The 16656-nt window shown below is 48.0% G+C and overlaps 1 long non-coding RNA gene across 1 annotated transcript; it reads right to left on the bottom strand.

Annotated features, from left to right (window-relative positions):
* Positions 1–14932: 14932 nt before the first annotated feature.
* On the bottom strand, positions 14933–16389 carry LOC140913889 (uncharacterized). The gene is made up of 2 exons (XR_012159687.1): positions 16176–16389; positions 14933–15598 (listed from the first exon to the last, which is right to left on the bottom strand). It is a non-coding gene; the product is annotated as an uncharacterized LOC140913889 (long non-coding RNA).
* Between the last annotated feature and the right edge of the window lie 267 nt (positions 16390–16656).

The raw sequence follows: 16656 nt of genomic DNA, 5'->3' as shown, positions 1-16656 counted from the left end.
CCATATGAAAGCTCCCATGCTTCCTGTTATTTCCTTGTGTCAATCCACTCCCCCCACCCACCCCTGAGCTTCCTTCCAGACCTCAGCCCATGTGTCGATCCATGAAAGCCTCCAGCAGTATGTCACAGAAGTGATAATTACATCCCACACTCCCATCATGCCGTCTGCTGCTGACCTCTCACCCCTCCTCTCTTTTAATCACCCCCCAGCATCACTCACTCTGACAGAGCAGCAGCACAAGCCATGTGATCTGTCAGGCTGGGGACATGACTTATAGGGCCCGGCTGGTGGACAAAAGGAAGGGAGGTAGGCAGCATAAATCTCCGGGGCGAATAAAAGAGAATGATGGGGCGCTCTGCAGGGGCCTGCGTTAGCAGATTCTTGGCCTCTTGTTATTCAGCCCAGAGTTATGGTGATGAGGAAGTGGCCTAGTGTGACTCGCACTGGTCCCAATCAACCTTGCAAAACCTACAAAAACCTAGAGGAGTCTTAATGTCATGCATGGTTGGAAAGCCTCAGTGAGGAGGGGTACGGCCAGCGGAGCGACCAGCGGGCAGTCCCCAGGTCAGAGACCAGATGCATATGACCAACAGAAACTTCTATCATTAGTCCAGGGCACCAAGACATGCAGAACAAGGGAGTCAAGTCAGGCCCTTGGCTTCCAGCTCTGAGCTTCATTCTAGGATCGGGGAGGGCAGGACTCTTCCATCTGAAGAACACAACCTGTCTGCACTCTCCGTTAGTACAGAACTCAGGCTTCCCCTCTGGCACTACTGAGACCTCTCAGCCTCCTGCTCCGTACATCCCCCAGGACTGAGAGTTCGAACCCTCCCTGCCTACCCTGCGCTCTCATCAAGCCTATCTAGCCTCCCACCGTCCTCTGCTGATGCACCCCTCACTTTCCTCACCTGTTGCCGAGTAGGATAAATCATCTGATGTGTGAGTTTGCAGTTGCCATTATGAAGATAAAGACATTCATAATTTTCAACAGTGAATGGTTCAAACCCCTTCAGACAACTGCTGTTAGTTGTGGGGACAGAGCTGTTCCTCCAATGGTGGAGAGGGGAGGGAGGGTTGTTACTCCAACAGCAGGGAGGAAAAGGGGGTTACTCCAACATGCTATGACATTTGCTTCTAAGGTGTGGACATTAGGATTGGAGTATTGGAACTCCCCCGTCTCTGCAGGCTGCCCTTCCTTCACAGGTGCAGTGGAGAGGAACATGCTAGATATATTGGGTCTGCCTTTTTGTGGGGGGCCAGGGGATGCCTCCAGTAATATTGTAACCCCTTCCCCATGGAACCATAAGAGCCAAAGCCAGAAAAGAAAGAACCTAAATGCTCGGGATGGGGTGAGTGAAAAGATGAGGGCTGCAGGACCGGAAAGAAGGGGGTTCAAGAGGGGCACTGGAGAAGTGGGGGAAGGGAGCAGCTGGGAGGAACATGGGGAATTTTAAACCATCGTTTCCTTTAAGTTGTTCCAAAATAAACCATACTGAAACTTTGTCTCTTTTGATGAAAGCCTGAAAACCTGGTGACTCTCCCTAGGGTCGTGGGGAGTAGGGCAGCGGGCAGCCCTCTCCAGTTCTTAGGTGAAGTCCATTGGTATCTGATTGAAAGCAACAAAAGTCCTCCACCACAGTGAGCAGCAGAGATTTCATTTTGGATATTTCATAAAGGTATCACAGTCTGAGAACAACAGTTTACCATGAAACTGAGAAGCTGAGAGCACCTAGGAGAGCCAGGTCAAGCGTGTGGGCAGGGCTGTGGAAACCTCCTCTCACACAGCTCTACCAATGCTCCTCCAATGTACTTAGACTATAGCACCCCCTGCTTTCCTAGTTCCTGGACCCCCATACAGCTCTGCTGATGCATCTCACTCCTGACTTGCAGCACCCCCTGCTATTCTAATCCTGGGCCTCACCCAAGTAGAGAAAATGCTATCATGGTAAATTGTGTGGTATTGGCTGTTTTGAGTTGTGCATAAACATCTCCTCTGCTCATCCCAAGACATGCCACTTGTGTCCAGAGGCAGTTTGTTGAAACCAGAAGCACCCTTAAGCAGGGAACAGGGTGGAGTTAGGTTTGTGAAGTCCTCTCAGGCCATAGCCTATTTCAGTCAGGTCTTGATTTCACTACAACTTTGGAAGAGGTTTCATGACCATCAAGACCAACGAGGAAGGTGTTGGAGTCTCTGCAATCTGGGAGGCGCAGCGAGCACAACACAGAACAGCTCAGCATTCCCACAAAGGCTGATGGGTGAAGAACTGACCTGGGCTCTCAGGCCAGGCCCAGCTTGAGTCAGGGGTGTCAGAAAAGCCACAGAGGCTTCACCTGAAGGAACCAAACCTACCCACTCAAACAAGCTTCTGCTCTGTACCATGTCACCTCCAATCTCCTAACCTCAGCAAAGCCCCTGTAAAGATGGGTACTTAGCAAGCAGGTCCGAATCCAGCACAAGGAATGTCTTGCCTAGGTTGGGCGTCATTGGCCAAACCATTTTCCCAGAGCCTAAAGGAAATGAGATTGACAAAGGCTGTCTCCTTCCAGATTCCACCAGAACTTCCCCATGCCAACTCTGCCTCCCCAAAGGGACCCCTCACTCAGCAGAACTGTTTCACTTCAGGGCCTGAGCAGGGAAGCCCCATACCTCCTGCCTCCTTGCCAGCTGGGTCTTAGCCTTTGAGACTGGAGCACGCAGCTCCCTCCCCTCCTCCCCCCATCTGCCATTTAACGATGATGGAAGTTGCTGTCAGCACACAGTGACAGTAATAAACACTCTTCTTAATAACACAGGGTGTCCCTCTTATTAAAATGAATAGACTCCAGCAGTGGAGCCGGGACGCCTGCCTCAGAGCCAGTTGGGGACAGCAGCTCTCAAGCAGAGCAGTTTATCTGCTGTAATTACCAATGTAACACGGCAGCTCAGGCTCCAGACTACTCATGGTCATGGCACGGCTCCCCACAGACAGAGATCAGGGCCACGTGTGCTCAGACAGACATGCATGCGCAGATATACATGCAAAGAAATACACCTGCACAGAGAAAGGCAGACATGCACATACATATATGCGTGGACAGACATACATATAATATAGTCAGAATAAAACCATGCATGACCGGACTTTCAGTAGTGCTGAGCATTCACAAATGCCACTGAAATCAATAGTCACTGCTCAGCACCCTTGAAAATCAGACCAGTAGCATCCTGGGGCCAGAGAGATTTCAGGGTCCAACTCATCACAAACATTAATAATAAGAGGTTTCAGAGTAGCAGCTGAGTTAGTCTCTAAGGTGCCACAAGTAGTCCTTTTCTTTTTATTATTAATAATAATGCAACAAGCCCTGAGGGCCTTAATGTTTCCTCCCGCTGAGTAAGGGCTGGGCAAAAATTAACTAAAGACTTCAGAATTTGTCCCAAAAAGAATAAGTAATAAGGGCACAATCGTTCCATCTGAGGATCTCTAAACAATTTACAAGTATTCATTAATGAATGCTCACGACCCAACCATGAGAAAGTCCAACATCTGAAGGGACACGCTTATAGAAGACTGGGTTCCCCTACATCTTAGGGGGTGCACAATCATCATTACAACAGCTGTGCCATTAATCTGCCACTAGGCATAGCTCTATTATTCATACATACATACACACGTGCCTTTATGCGTAGACACATGAATACACAAACAAAGAACACATAGCGTCTTAACATTTTCTTGAAATAAATGAAGCTGAAGGCAAATCCTTGGTGCACAGGTGAGGGTCTCCATCCCCTGGACTAACCCAGAACAAGCTTCACTGATCCCACATGTTCCTGAGCCTGTAATTGGCCACAGGATCATTTGTGTATCCAGGTTTTTTGGACCATGCCATAATGTTCCAAAGGGTGAATGCCCTGACCTTTCAGTTATGGAGCCCTGAGTTCAAATGCTGCTTGGGTTTCAGATCACAGTGAATTTTCTGGGCTCTGCCAAGTGTGTGGGTGGGGGAAATTATCCACATTTCAAAACCACTGGATTCAACCCAACTCAAGGTCTGGGGCCAGGAGGATCATTGCATCATAATTAATATTCTGACTATGCCTTTCACAACACGTGCTTTAGACAACCACAAGCTTTGTAGTCAAAGTACATTTTGCGTGGGTTTGTGCACAGGCCAGATGTGCAGCGTCTGGTGGAAGGAGAGTGTCTCATGCCCAGCAGTACGCCCTGGTGGTGCATTCAGAACAAATACTGATGGATTTTGAAGGGCTCTGGCTGTAGGTATACAGTGGACTCAGTGGAGGCCCTTTGGCCAGAGGCAGTAACTGGGCAGATGTTCAGGAACACAGAGCAGGGAGGCGGCTTCCGTCTGTTGCCTCCTCCTCAGGTTAGTTTCTCTTTATTTAGAAGCCAGTGGATACTTGCGGTGACTCTGCTGCTGACCTGGAGGACACACAGTCCTGGAAGGAGAACAACATGACATTGGAAACAGGATCTTTCCTCTTTGGGGAGCTGCCTCAAAAGCAAACTATTTGAATGGGGCAACTGACAGGAAATCATGTGATGGGGATATATGTCACAGTACCTGAACTTCCCACTATTCTAGTGCCAGCTCAGAAGGCTCCACGCCCTGGCTCTCCCACTTCACTCTGGACTGCAGAGATGTGACGAGTCTCATTCTGGACCCCTCCATCTTTCCCTTGAAGTGAAATGGCAGGTTCAGAGCACACACACAGGGTGCCTGTCACAGCCACTGCGTGTCACCTATCAGCTAAGAAATGACCTCATCTCCTTCAATTGATCACACTGGCTTTCTGCCATCCTTGTTGTCAGCATGCTCTGTGCTGTTCCTCGAGAACCCCCACAGATGTGGGAGCACTTCACTCTTGTCTGATTTCACAGGGCTCCTCCTAGGGAGGACCCTCTCCAGTTGTGAGGTAGGCCGGGTAGATGGGCAATGATGGAAGCAAAGTTAGGTTGAAGGTAATTCAATTCTTACATAGCCTGGAGAAGCCACTGGTGAAGTCTAACCAAGAAAAGCCAGGTCAGGAGATGAGCACGTGCTTGGTATGTCTCACCCTTGAGAAACTGCCACCTGGCACCAGTTCTGAGAATATTATCCTCAGTGTTTGCAAGGGTCTGTCTGCAGAACAGCATCAGCTCAAGATGCAGCAAAGGAGATTGTAGATGCAGTAGGGCCGGATGGGAGGGAGAAGCAATGGGTTGGTGAACTGCCTTTCATCTCTGGAGACCACTGGCTTCAAAGTCTGAGTGGATCAAGCAAGAGCTGCTGGCTCAGCTTTGTTTATTCACATCCCAAAAATCACACATGCCCTGTCCTGATTGCTAGCTTCTCTGCTCAGGAGAGAGCCTGGGCTGGGATAGTAGGGAGCAGGGGTGGGTTAAAACTAAATGGGGTCAGGATCTAATTCAGCTGAAGGACTTTAAAAAAACCAAAGGCCTCCCATGCCAAATCAGAGCATCCCATCGCCTGCCCCCAGAGCAAAATGACAATGGCAGGCCTGACTGGGAGCGGCTGGGAGCCCCTGGCCCTTTAAATCACCCCCCGGAGCCCTGCCGCCACTACCCCGGGGCTCTGGCAGCGGGGCTCGGGAAGGGATTGAAAGGGCCTGGGCCTCCAGCTGCTGCAGGGTGCCACGGGCCCTTTAAATCACCACCGGAGCCCTGCCGCTGCTACCCTGGGGCTCCGGCAGTGGGATTCGGGTGGCGCTTTAAAGGTCCCAGGGCTCCCCACGGCTGGATCCAAATTTTGTACTTCCAAGGTCCCCCTCCTTCTCCAAGAGCAGGATATGGAGATCTATGTGTCTTGACTTAATAAGTCTCTGCTAGGGTGTTCTTCAGGCCAGGACTGAGGTGCCTTGGAAGAGCTGTGGGATTGGGTTGGGGGGGCTAGGGCTGGAGATGCCACAGAGGTTTGAGGTGTGCTGGCCGAGCTCTGTGGGAGAATATGCCACAGCTTCTGCTTGTATTCTGCTGGCTTCTATCAGTTCCTAATTTTAATGAGGAGTTAAATTCCACACACAAAAACAGGAGGAAGGAGCGGAAGGGGGATTCCTGTATGAGAGGCAGAGCACTGGGAGATGCTGCAGTGCTGAAGTGCCATTGTACTGTCTCCCATGGCTTTTAGTTGTGCATGCAGAGAATAGTTGTGCATGTGCGACAGCCCCTGGAGAGAAAGCCTCGGGGCCCAATTCACCTCTGCACTGGCACTGAGTTCAGCAGGGGGAGTGAGGTGGGAAGGAATAATATGCCTCCCCGATCTCAGGCTTACAGAGGGTCAGTTCAACCTCTGCACAACTTACAGCAACCTTAGGAATTGCCCTAACATGTGCTCTGGCTGCAGCAGTTTCTACAGCCCACCTCGGCAGCCAGGGACAGCCTGCTGAAGAGGCCCCCTATGCCAGGAATATTCCCCCAGGAGGCATTTAAGACTGCTTTGCAGAAGCACAGACTGTGGAAAGTGGCCACAGGAGTGAACTCGACCCCTACAGCTTGTTGAGACAAGAGTCTGAGTTGGTATCCACCATACAGAATGCTGGGCCCACAGCCTTCATTTCAAGGGGAATCCGCATGGCTCAGAGACACTGGGCCATGGCTTATTGCTTGTAACCACTCAATGTGGTGAGGATGCTGGAGGGAGGGTCCCTGCAGTGCCCTTAATGGAACGCACAGGAAATGGTTTCCCTCCCCACCACTCCTTCCCAGTCTCAGATCTCTTGGTCAACCTCCATTCTCAGGCAGCTCTCCAAGGAATGATTTGCTCAGGGAGCTGGATGGCCATTATTGCATAAAAGCAGGACAAATGGGGGAGCTAGTACTCAGATTCAAAGATGCAGCTCCTCCTCCTTCAGCTGTGGGGTGTGGGACAGCTGGATCTCTTATTTGCACCAGCATAAAGGTTTTCTTTCTATACTGGACAAGTGGAAAGGGCAGAAGGAAAGAGGACTTTGGCAGCCAGCTTATGTACAGTAACTGCACAGCTGGATGGACTGAAAATTGAAGTCTGAGCACAGGACTGGGCTCCAGGAATGCCTAAATTCTAACTATTTCTGACACTGACTCTGACCATAGCATTGGGCAAGTCACTTCCCCTCTCTGTGCCTCAATTTCCTAACCTGGAAGATAGAGATAATGATTCTTCCCTATTGCCAGGCGCTGTTAGTGTTGTAGGGTGCTAGAGAAGTGCTTGGTATTACAAAGTCAGAATATGCAGAATAAGAATCCCAGGTTGGGACATTCCCTGCCAGCTCGCTGAGCCTTGAGAGTCCAGTCGGTAGTGGTGAACTGGGCTCGTACATGCCGGGAGGCTGTGACATGTCAAGTGCAAAATGAAGAAGTTATTCAGAAGGAGCGTATTTTATTCCCATTGCCCTCCAGACAAGCACACACAGATAAAGAGAGACCTCTAGTGATGCTGAAGGGTGTCTACCTCTCCTCCCCCAAGTTGCTCTGAATAGTGCAATAATCTCACTTTTTTCTGAGCCAGAGAAAAACGAGGGATGATCCCCAGAATATCTAAAGAGCCACCCACTCAGTAGATGAAGACACAAGAACATGACCTAGCAGCGGCTGGAGCAAGGGGAGTTGCAGGTCTGAGGTGACTCAGCAGAGCTAACTGACGTGTGTGAAGCTGGTACAGACCCTGCCCATTCTCTGGCTGACTCTAGTCAATGCTCACCTTCAAGGACCACAATGATAACAAGGTGGTGCTAGAATTTGGCATGTGGGGAAGGCGGGGAAAGAGGGGACGTAACTGTCAGTTCTGGGGGCCATGTGGTTAGCTTGGTTTTTAATTTATCTTAATTTTTATTCCTGAATTAAAAGCTTGTGTCTTGATGGAGAGAGAATTTGATTGATAACCATCTTCACAGGGTTAGAGGCGGGAGAGATGGATAGAAAATTCCTGGCTCAGGAAAGTCACTCCTGAAGGCATGTACAACTTCCCATCACCTCTGCATGACCCTGAGACTTATAGCAGGTAGGAGACACACAGCTACAAGAGGCTATGGGGTTTGATAAATATTTCAATAGAGTTTTGATCTTTACAAGATTAATCCCCAAACTCAGGCTGTTTCATGGCTATGAATCAGGTGACTGGGTCTCTAACTGCCCATTTATGCCCCCAGAGAGGATTTTGTCTACAGTAAAGATAGTAGGGAAACTAAAGTAGATACTGTGGATAAGGGCAAATTCAGGGAGGGCTGTACATACACCCCATACACAAGCCCAACATGGAGGCTAGCTAGCTTCAAATCTAGCCTCTAGAATCTGAAATCTCCTGCCTTCCAAGCTCTCTGACCCCAGTAGATAGGTCTTGATGCCAGGGAGCACCAAGAGAAGAGTTTTTAAGTTCACCCAGACACACAGCAGTGGAGCAGCCACATAAAACATCCCAGGTGTGAAATGAGTCCTGCTGACGTGCTTGAGGGGAGCACTGATAGGCAAAAACTGGGGGTGGGCACAACCCCCTCATGTCACTACTTGCACCTGTGACAGAGACAGCTGGGGACACCGGCACGAAGGTGGATACACGAGTATGAGAGCAGGCAGGCATATCTCCACTTCTGCTCTCAAACCCAGAGCAGTGCTGGGAGCCAAAGGGCTCCCACTGGCCTGGAGCAGAGGAGGCCTCATTACTCTTCTTCCTTATTTAACTTCCCTTGGCAGTGCTGAGGCATAATCACTCAATTAGCAGCTCCCTAAGTACCCTCCTTCCACTCAGTCACCTCTCCCAGTGCCCAACCAGCATGTAAATCACTGCCTTAACTCTCTTCTTCCTAAGCTAGTCCAAGTGCCAGTAACCCCCTGTCAGGAGAATAGGCTTTCCACTGGGGCAGCCATTATTCTGCTGGAATGTTTTATTTTCTAAGGAGAATAGAAACTAAGGAGGGAGGGGAGCATAAGTGAGCATGTCCACTGGCAGCAAGGCAGATAGCCTTTTCCCCACAGGTTATGGACCCATTCTACTCAGACAAAAAGCCCTCCTGGAAACATGGAATTCCTAAAACAAATGTGAAGGCAGCAGCTGGCCCTGGAAGGGGGTCATGTTGGGAGCTGGACAGACTGTTGGTAGCCTATGAGCAATGTGGAGTTTTGGGGAGCAGGGTTCATTTTTGGGTGAGAAAAGACTGACACAAAATGTAGGAATGACATTCTGCTCTCTTTTTCCCTGTGTAGCTGACTAAGGTCAATGGGGCCTTTATGGATGTAAGTGAGGACAGAATTCAGCGCAATACAGATACATTCAGATTGACTGATGTACCTGACTAAAATCCTGGTGGGGCGAGGGAGAAAATAAGAACTTACATTTCTATAGCCCCCTTCAACTGAAAGCATCCCAAAGCACTTTACAAATGATACACCCACTGTGGGAATGCAGGTACCTCTGGGGTGGAACACAGCAGCTATTTAACAATCACACTGGTCACCTAAATCACATGGCTTTATTTCTGCTAGGAAGAACTATTTCTGCTATAATTCAGCAAACTTTGAGGATTTCCAAGCTTTCTCACACAGTCCTGGCAGACATCTGAATATTTGCAAAATGACAAATAATAGGATCCCACAAGCTAAACTCAACATCTTTATTTGAAAATATATTTGGAATTCAGTCTGTTTAGGATTTAAGATGCTCTAATCACTATTACTTCTTCAATGTTATAAGCAATTTTAGTAGTAATTTACAGAAATTAGAAGACAATGTCCTATCTGAAGATTTCTAATGTTCTCAGCACACTGATATTTAAATAGAATACCAAGGAATCTGAGAGAGCATACGTGAGTTTGGGGTACACAGGACTACTAGTGAGGGGTCAATAGCTGTATTAATTGTGGAACTATTGAACAAAGTCCGTTAAATAAAATAAAATGCCTGAACTTCTAACTTAAAGATAAAACCTATTTCAGTCTAATGCCCACTCACAGAGTAAAATACCTTATTTAGCTATGGAAGCTGCATTAGCTTAATTAGTCATGGGGGGAGGTGGCTACCGAATTTTATTGTGCAGAGTGCAGAATGGATGAGAACTACTTGCCTTGTGCCAAGTGGCATACTTATGTGCATAGTGCAATTAGCTCATGGCCATCTGAGCCCAAATTCAGAAGTTAGAGACCAGAGATGATGAATTGGAACAGCTGAGAGAGATGGAATTTGGGGACAAATCAGCAGGGCTTTGTAAAGGAAAATCATGCCTCCCTCATCTACTAGAATTCTTTGAGAACGTCAGCAAAATAGTGAAGAAGGGAGAACCAGATGACAGTCGCTTGGATTTTCAAAAGCCTTTGACAAAGTCCTTTTCAAGAGATTATTAAAGAAACTAAGTCATCATGGGTTTAATTTCTGTCATGGATTAGAAACTAAGACAAAACAGAGTAGGAATAAATCATCAGTCTTCAGAATGGGACATGTGTGGTGTCTGAAGATGTTATACTGAGACCAGTATTTAATACTTTTGTTTATAATTGCAAGGTAAGCAGTGAGGCAGCAAGATATGCAGGTAACACAAATTTAAGCAAATCAAGATCGGACACCTGGAGGAACTTCTGAGGGACCTAACAAAGCTAAGCAAATGGGCAGCATCATGGCAGGTGACGTTCAGTGGTAACTAATGAAAGGTAATGCACACTAGTGGAATGAATGCACACACACTTGCCTGTCATTTTGGTCGCCTCAACCACATCTTTGAATCTCTACATTAGCTCTTCCTCTGCTACCTTCAAGACTCACTTGTGCTGCTTATGAGGAATCTACCTGATTTATCCTGATGGAGGGAATATTTTCAAAGATTGTAGTATTAATTTAAGCTTATGTTCCCTAGATTTAGCCAAGCATCACCTTGATCATTCTAATTATATGTTTTCCATAACCTCTGTCTGAGCTCCTCAAGACAAGGAATGTGCCTTTTTATCTCTCTGGAAAGCACTTAGTGCATTGTGGGCACTAGCATAAAAAACAAGCAACAGCCAAAAATAAATAAATAATTAAATGATTAAAAAGTGGGCATTTTTATTTACCTTCTCTCATAATACAAGAAAAAGGGACATGCAATGAAACCGGAAGGTAACACATGTAAATACATTTTTATACAACACATAATTAATCTTTGGGAGTTGCTGACAATACATCAAGAGTTCAGCAGGCTTCACGAAAAGATCAGACACTTGTATGGATAAGGAGAACCTCCACAGTTACAGCAGACAAGATTTTAAAGAAAATATATCATTTATGAACCCTCTTGCTTCAGGTCATAAGGCAACCACTGACTGGTGGTGGTTAGGAAGATGTTTCCCCTTTGGGAAGTTTACTCTATAATTATCCATTACAGTGATTCTTGCACTTTTTTCTGAAGCATGAGGTATTGGCTACAGTCAGAAGCAGAACACTAGCACTAGGTGGATCTGTTGTCTCACCTGGCATGGCAATTCCTCTCTATGGTGTGTATTTTTCTCCCCAGCACTCTAAAATCTGACTTTACAAAATTATAAAATATATTTTCTGACCCATCTAAAAAGAGATGGAACACGTGAGACCAACAAAAATGGGGAACGGTGGCGATAGTGGAAAGGGATACAGAGGTCTCATAAATATAAAATTATGCAGTGACTCTCAAAAGTCATGTGCAGGTCTTAAAATCACCAAGAAACTGAAACACTGTTTTATATTTTTACTCTAATTAAATTAATTTAAAACAATTGGAGGGGGAAATGAGCAGTTAGGGTGACAGGCCTAGAGAAAGGAGAATATTTGTATTGTAATAGCAGTCAAGGTAGGGGGCCCATTGTGCTGGGTGCTGTACAAGACACATATGCACAGACCCTTCCCTGAATAGCTATACGAAAGTAAGGAACCAGTCATGTGATATGGACAGCTCGGGGTTGGGGAGAGCCTGTTAGATCTAGGGGTTGTGTGCATGTCGTGGGTTTTAGAAAGAATGAGTACAGATCTGCACTAGACAGCTAGCAACAGGGAAACAGATAGGCAGCAGTGGAAGGCACTGAGCCTTGAGGAAGAGCCAAGGTGACATGGACCATGCCAGGCCAGATCCTGTAAAAGGGAGAGTTCAGATCATTTCAACAGACACAACATTAATCTGACATTCTGACTCCACTCCCAAGGATCACCATTTGCTTCTTCAGAAGCTTAGAGGTTAGAGCTTAGATGCCTTATGAAGTGCCATCAAGTTCATCCCCAGAAGCCAAGACAGATTTGTTCCCCATTCTGTTCCCCAGAACTTTGCCCATTCCAGTCCCTAACAATGAGGCTTCACCAGGGAGATGATTCCATAGCCCTGTAGATTTCACTGTGAAGAAATGTTTCTTGATATTCAGCCTAATTTCCCATGGCTCATTTTCATCCCATTTTTCTTGGGCCACCCTGAGCAGCAATTGTCCCTCCAGAGAATTTGTACCCTCTCCCAAGTTTGCTCTCTTTCACCCTTTGGGGTTTGGGATCTTCATTCCCTTCCACTGAGGATATGTCTACACTACGAAATTAGGTCGAATTTTATAGAAGTCGGTTTTGTAGAAAGCGTTTTTATACAGTCGATTGTGTGTGTCCCCACACAAATGCTCTAAATGCAGGTAGTTGGCAGAGTGTGTCCACAGTACCGAGGCAACCGTTGACTTCCGGAGCGTTGCACTGTGGGTAGCTATCCCACAGTTCCTGCAGTCTCCGCCGCCCATTTGAATTCTGGGTAGAAATCCTGGTCCCTTATGGGGCTAAAACATTGTCGCGGGTGGTTCTGGGTACATATCGTCAGGTCCCCCTTCCCTCCCTCCTTCTGTGAAAGCAAGGGCAGACAGTCGTTTTGCGCCTTTTTTCTTGAGTTACCTGTGCAGACGCCATACCACGGCAAGCATGGAGCCCGCTCAGCTAACCGTCACTGTATGTCTCCTGGGTGCTCGAAGACATGGTACTGCATTGCTACACAGCAGCAGTTTATTGCCTTTTGGCAGCAGACAGTGCAGTATGACTGGTAGCTGTCATTGACGTAGTCCTGGGTGCTCTTTTAACCAACCTCGATGAGGTCAGGGCGCCTGGGCAAATATGGGAGTGACTCAGCCAGGTCACTTCCCTTTTAAGTTTTGTTTCATGGCGATTGAGTCCTACAGGCAGTGCACTGTCTTTTAATCAGCAGCCAGCAGAAGACGATGGCCAGTAGTCATACTGCACCATCTTCTGCCAAGCACCCAGGAGATGACGATGGCTAGCGGTCGTACTACACAGTCTGCTTCCAGCAAGATGTATAAAGATAGATGAAGTGGCTCAAAACAAGAAATAGACCAGATTTGTTTTGTATTCATTTTCTCCTCCCACCGTCTGTGAAATCAACAGCCTGCTAAACCCAGTTTTGAGTTCTATCCTTGAGGAGGCCATTCAGTTTCTCGCAAAGCCACCCCCTTTGTTGATTTTAATTCCCTGTAAGCCAACCCTGTAAGCCATGTCATCAGTCGCCCCTCCCTCTGTCAGGGCAACGGCAGACAATTGTTCCACGTCTTTTTTCTGTGCAGGCGCCATATGACGGCAAGCACGGAGCCCGCTCAGATCACTTTGGCAATTAGGAGCACATTAAACACCACACGCATTATCCAGCAGTATTTGTAGCACCAGAACCTGGCAAAGCAAAACTGGGAGAGTAGGCGACGTCAGCGCAGTGATGAAAATGATGAGGACATGGACACAGACTTCTCTCAAAGGACAAGCCCTGGCAATGTGGGCATCATGGTGTTAATGGGGCAGGTTCATGTGGTGGAATACCGATTCTGGGCTTGGGAAACAAGCACAGACTGGTGGGACCGCATAGTGTTGCAGGTCTGGGATGATTCCCAGTGGCTGCAAAACTTTCGCATGTATAAGGGCACTTTCATGGAACTTTGTGACTTGCTTTCCCCTGCCCTGAGGTGCAATAATACCAAGATGAGAGCAGCCCTCACAGTTGAGAAGCGAGTGGCAATAGCCCTGTGGAAGCTTGCAACGCCAGACAGCTACCAGTCAGTCGGGAATCAATTTGGAGTGGGCAAATCTACTGTGGGGGCTGCTGTGGTGCAAGTAGCCAACGCAATCAAAGATCTGCTGGTATCAAGGGTAGTGACCCTGGGAAATGTACAGGTCATAGTGGATGGCTTTGCTGCAATGGGATTCCCTAACTGTGGTGGGGCCATAGACGGAACCCATATCCCTATCTTGGCACCGGAGCACCAAGCCGGCAAGTACATAAACCGCAAGGGGTACTTTTCAATAGTGCTGCAAGCACTGGTGGATCACAAGGGACGTTTCACCAACATCAATGTGGGATGGCCGGGAAAGATAAATGACTCTCGCATCTTCAGGAACTCTAGTCTGTTTCAAAAGCTGCAGGAAGGGACTTTATTCCCAGACCAGAAAATAACTGTTGGGGATGTTGAAATGCCTATAGTTATCCTTGGGGACCCAGCCTACCCCTTATTGCCATGGCTCATGAAGCCGTACACAGGCAGCCTGGACAGTAGTCAGGAGCTGTTCAACTACAGGCTGAGCAAGTGCAGAATGGTGGTAGAATGTGCATTTGGACGTTTAAAGGCGCACTGGCGCAGTTTACTGACTCGCTTAGACCTCAGCGAAACCAGTATTCCCACTGTTATTACTGCTTGCTGTGCGCTCCACAATATCTGTGAGAGTAAGGGGGAGACATTTATGGCAGGGTGGGAGGTTGAGGCAAATCACCTGGCTGCTGGTTACGCACAGCCAGACACCAGGGTGATTAGAAGAGCACAGGAGGGCGCGGTGTGCATCAGAGAAGCTTTGAAAACCAGTTTCATGACTGGCCAGGCTACGGTGTGAAAGTTCTGTTTGTTTCTCCTTGATGAAACCCCCCGCCCCTTGGTTCACTCTACTTCCCTGTAAGCTAACCACCCTCCCCTCCTCCCTTCGATCACCACTTGCAGAGGCAATAAAGTCATTGTTGCATCACATTCATGCATTCTTTATTAATTCATCACACAAATAGGGGGATAACTACCAAGGTAGCCCAGGAGGGGTGGCGGAGGAGAGAAGCACCAGGAGGGGTGGTGGAGGAGGGAAGGACAAGGCCACACAGCACTTTAAAACTTATTGAATGCTAGCCTTCTGTTGCTTGGGCAACCCTCTGGGGTGGAGTGGCTGGGTGGCCGGATGCTCCCCCACCGCTTTCTTGGGGGTCTGGGTGAGGAGGCTATTGGAATTTGGGGAGGACGGCGGTTGGTTACACAGGGGCTGTAGCGGTGGTCTGTGCTTCTGCTGCCTTTCCTGCAGCTCAACCATATGCTGGAGCATATTAGTTTGATCCTCCAGCAGCCTCAGCATTGAGTCCTGCCTCCTCTCATCATGCTGCTGCCACCTTTCAGCTTCAGCCCTCTCTTCAGCCCGCCACTTACTCTCTTCAGCCCGCCACCTCTCCTCCTGGTCATTTTGTGCTTTCCTGCACTCTGACATTATCTGCCTCCAAGCATTCGTCTGTGCTCTGTCAGTGTGGGAGGACAGCATGAGCTCAGAGAACATTTCATCACGAGTGCATTTTTTTGCCTTCTAATCTTCGCTAGCCTCTGGAAAGGAGAAGATCCTGTGATCCTTGAAACACATGCAGCTGGTGGAGAAAAAAAAGGGACAGTGGTATTTAAAAAGACACATTTTATAGAACAATGGGTACACTCTTTCACGGTAAACCTTGCTGTTAACATTACATACATAGCACATTGCTTTCGTTCCAAGGTTGCATTTTACCTCCCCCCAGCAAGTGGCTAGCACTTCCACCCTTCCCGTGGCTAACAGCAGGGAACATTTCTGTTCAGCCACAGGCAAACAGCCCAGCAGGAACGGGCACCTCTGAATGTCCCCTTAAGAAAAGCACCCTATTTCAACCAGGTGACCATAAATGATATCACTCTCCTGAGGATAACACAGAGAGATAAAGAACGGATCTTGTTTGAACGCCAGCAAACATACACTGCAATGCTTTGTTCTACAATGATTCCTGAGTACGTGCTACTGTTTGGGAGTGGTAAACTGTCCTACCATGGTGGATGGAATAAGGCTGCCCTCCCCAGAAACCTTTTGCAAAGGCTTTGGGAGTACATCCAGGAGAGCTGCGAATGCCAGGGGAAATTAATCATTAAACATGCTTGCTTTTAAACCATGTATAGTATTTTAAAAGGTACACTCACCAGAGATTCCTTCTCCGCCTGGTGGGTCCGGGAGGCAGCCTTGGGTGGGGTCGGGGGGTACTGGCTCCAGGTCCAGGATGAGAAACAGTTCCTGGCTGTCAGGAAAACCGGTTTCTCCACTTGCTTGCTGTGAGCTGTCTTCCTCATCCCCAAAACCTGCTTCCGTGTTGCCTCCATGTCCATTGAAGGAGTCAAACAACACGGCTGGGGTAGTGGTGGCTGAACCCCCTAAAATGGCATGCAGCTCATCATAGAAGCAGCATGTTTTGGGCTCTGACCCGGAGCGGCCGTTCGCCTCTCTGGTTGGCTTGCCTCAGCTCCTTAAGTTTCACGCGGCACTGCTTCGGGTCCCTGTTATGGCCTCTGTCCTTCATGCCCTGGGAAATTTTGACAAATGTTTTGGCATTTTGAAAACTGGAACGTAGTTCTGATAGCACGGATTCCTCTCCCCATCCAGTGATCAGATCCCATACTTCCCATT

The sequence above is a fragment of the Lepidochelys kempii genome, chromosome 6 (assembly GCF_965140285.1).
Source record: "Lepidochelys kempii isolate rLepKem1 chromosome 6, rLepKem1.hap1, whole genome shotgun sequence".
Taxonomy (NCBI): Eukaryota; Metazoa; Chordata; order Testudines; family Cheloniidae; genus Lepidochelys; species Lepidochelys kempii.
The sequence above is the reverse complement of the archived record's forward strand: the minus strand, read 5'-3'. Positions and strand labels throughout refer to the sequence as shown.